The sequence below is a fragment of the Micropterus salmoides genome, unplaced genomic scaffold (assembly GCF_014851395.1).
Source record: "Micropterus salmoides isolate LMB-PRFRI ecotype aquatic unplaced genomic scaffold, ASM1485139v1 Ms_hic_scaffold_2696, whole genome shotgun sequence".
Classification (NCBI taxonomy): domain Eukaryota; kingdom Metazoa; phylum Chordata; class Actinopteri; order Centrarchiformes; family Centrarchidae; genus Micropterus; species Micropterus salmoides.
Window position 1 is genome coordinate 571 of NW_024041924.1, and position 3,414 is coordinate 3,984.

Consider the following 3,414-nt stretch of genomic DNA (forward strand, 5'->3'; position numbering starts at 1 on the left):
ATATTCAAAATTTAAAGTAGCTTAGATGTAATTAAGCTACTTTTGCCACGTTGCTGTAGCTTAGCTTGCTACATTTCACTGGGGGCCTATGGCTTCTGTTTAGTGAAGCTTCATTTAATGTAGAGTCGCTAGTAGCTTAGCTCACAAATAGCTTGCTGAACTCTGGTGTTACGTGACTCTCTGCACTGCTTTTATTTTAACTCTCTCAGTAAATTACCACTTTACAACACAAGTGGTTGCTCCACCCTTTAAACCTGAAACTCATCATTCCAGCATCTACTGTAGCCAAAGTTGGCAAGGCGACAATAGATTCTCCAAAATGATTGGCCATGGGAAGCACTTATAAGCAGCCACACGGAAGCACACGAACAATGGCTACTAATCTTTCTTCAACGAAGTCCGACCAAACAAACAAAAGAAAGCAAGAAAGAAAAATAAACAAGTACCAAGCGGGGGTTGACAGGTCTGCTCTCGACTGGATTTCTGAAAAAAACATAGAATCTTATCGAACAGTAAGATATAAGTTTTTTACATATCCTCTAGAACACATCTGTCGCCCCCGCTTGATGGGGGTTGTGGATCAATTCTGGTAAGTCACGACAGTTTTGAACAAATTCTGCTCCCTGTTTTTCATAATAGATATGGTGTTTTATCTGTAGCCTTCGCATTAATGTGCCGAATGAAGTCATGGTATGATAAGCATCAAACTAAATATAAAGCAATGACTACAAACTTTTAGCCTACTTGTAAAATTGTCTTTGAATTGATAAGCTAATCTAATCAAATGTTTCTCTTTAGGATCCGCAGCCCCAAGCAATGCCGGTAAGCAGCCTACTCTACACTCCTATTAAAACACTGTTGGACATAGAAAACAAAAACTGCTACAAGGCCTAAAAAAAAAAACTACAAGTTACTGAAATATTACATGAATATTTAAGTTATTTCACAAACGTCGGATTTTCACGCCTTGGGATGAGAATTTGTTGAATTTAGGCTACACCCAGTTTTTTATGTCCGGGGGCTGCTTCCCCCAGTCTGCATGTTGACGTGTCCACAAATTAATCCCGAACAGACATTGCCTATAGCCTAAACATCAAAAGGGGCTTCAGCACCTGCCCTTTTCTTCCTCAAGAGAAGGTGTCCTTTTTTCTGTATATAGGCTATATACTTCATACTCCTTCATGGATATAGAATAAAAATATCAGATCGGGAGATTAGACTTTGTGGAGTTCAGATCGTTCAGATGCTCTCTCTCTCTCTCTCTCTCACAGACACACAGGCAGCAGCCCCTCCCAGCTCTTATGCCAGCTGTGATTTTCTCAGTTTATGAGGTGAGTGGTCATGAACATGTGAACATGAAAGCTGGCGGTTATCCCGCCCCTCCCGCTAGAAAGCCAATGATCTGCTTTTAACGGCCAAAGCGGGAATCATCTTTCAGCCAATCATGTGGTTCCACTGGCGTGAGGGTCCGTATTACTTGTACTGCGCATGCGTTGAAGTGGTGACGCATGCAGAGTAGACGTGTAACCGGTCAGGAAAAACGCTTTAAAACCTTTGGGGCAAAGTTGTCAAACTTTTTCAGCGAGTATTATCAGATTTTAATGCTGATTCTAGTCATGTAGTTTTTATGTCCCAGTGACCTGTATCAATGCAGTTCTGGCTCTCTCCCCATTCATTTAGATATGAGCCTGGCATCTTATACAGAAACCTCCTAACCAGCAGATCCTATCCTATCCTAACTGCTTGGTAACCATGATAAACCATGGAAAAGTGTATTACAGAAGCATCCTAACTTAAAATCTTAAATAAATTCTCCTAACTTTAGGAGAACTGTTAAGCTGTCCTAACTTTACTTTTCCACCAGGTAGGCTAGTGTTAGCTAACTTGTGTAATCCACATGGCATCTCTGATTGATTTTACAAAATCAATAAAATGTCAACAGTTGGGACTTAATTGATTCTACCTATGCGGTTGGTGACAAAACACTCGTTAGTGGAAAGGCTGTAGGCGATGTAATGCTAGATAATGTCTCATTATATAGCCTAAAGTAAAGGCCCGATGTAACAAAAGTATCAGCACAGGAGGAGCCACCACCAGTTTTCCTCTGCTCTTTGGACACAACAGTTGCCTTTCTCTTCGTATCACTTGTAAAAGGAATTATTTTCATTTTAACAGTGTCAACACTCTGCTGGAGGCCGGATATGCGGCGTTGACTGTGTCAGCTATTTTAGCCCACTCTCTATCTTTAATCTCCCGAGTTAAGCATTAGCCTACGTGAATTTGGATTTCTCGACGGAGGTTAAAAACACTTCTGACTTGAAGTTCAATAATAGTTGTTGTTTCTGCTCCATTTTTCAGTAGCCTATGTTTCATTAAAAAAACTACCGTAAAACAGCTGTTAAAAGCCATTTAGCTCACGAGATGAGAAAAGTGGCATGGGTTGCTAGGTAACAGACATAAAAATTGATAACCGATGTTAGATTGAGTATTTAGGATTTCCTAACCTGAGATAAGATATGATTCTGAAAGTTAGTTAGGATTTGCTTCTGTAATACTAAATTGTTAATGACCTACATCAAGAGTGTTTCCCACATAAACTGTATAAGAGAAGTGGGCAAAGTCATCGTGACTACGTTGGTTTGTAGCCTCAAGTTTGGCCGTTAGGGTGCCGCCATGTTGATTTTTTGCAACCAGCGGCATCGGACATGACCATATTTGGAAGAGACTGTGGAGCCAACAGCTCCCTGTGGAGCTAGCTAGCTTGCTGCTAGCTAGGTGCATTTGTAATTCACGTAAACTGTCATTTTAACCAGTGATAATTTTGTCTAGCATAAAACAGTCTAAAAACTAAATGTAGCCAACTAACCAGAGAAATTGGCAGCCAACTCTTTTTCAGTGGTGCTGGTTAAATTTACACAGTTCCATGGGTACGAGTCACTCTAGCCTGATTGACAGGTCGCCGTTGTAATGACTTGACTATCTCAGATAGTCCCGCCCTGAAGCATACTCTGCTTTATGGTCTATTTTCCTCTAAATGGGACCATAATTTACTAAATGAACATCATGCTGTGTTAAAGAAGACTTGAAACTAGCAACTGAGACCATGAACTCATTAGGAAAGCGTTTACTGAGGTAATTATTCAGGTGAGGAGTAGGGTCATTTTACCATAGACTTCTATACAATCACACTTGTTTCTGCAACCAGTGGAGTCTCCCTGCTGGCCGTTCAACAGAATGCAGGCTTAAGGGACTTGCACGCTCGCTTGCTTCTCAGACCGGAAGCTTCCCGCTTGGTTTCCCCTGAAATATTATTTTAAATATGCAGATTACCTTGCTTTGGTTCATTTAGAAGAAATCTACAGATGCATACAGACACAGGTTATAGGCTTAAAACGAGCACCGTCTAAATGTTTT

General features: G+C 40.7%; 1 long non-coding RNA gene across 1 annotated transcript; it reads left to right on the top strand.

The window, feature by feature from the left end:
- The first annotated feature begins 357 nt into the window (after positions 1-357).
- Positions 358-1,331, top strand: LOC119919365. Its single transcript, XR_005447678.1, has 3 exons — positions 358-589; positions 799-822; positions 1,272-1,331. It is a non-coding gene; the product is annotated as an uncharacterized LOC119919365 (long non-coding RNA).
- The last annotated feature ends 2,083 nt before the right edge of the window (positions 1,332-3,414 follow it).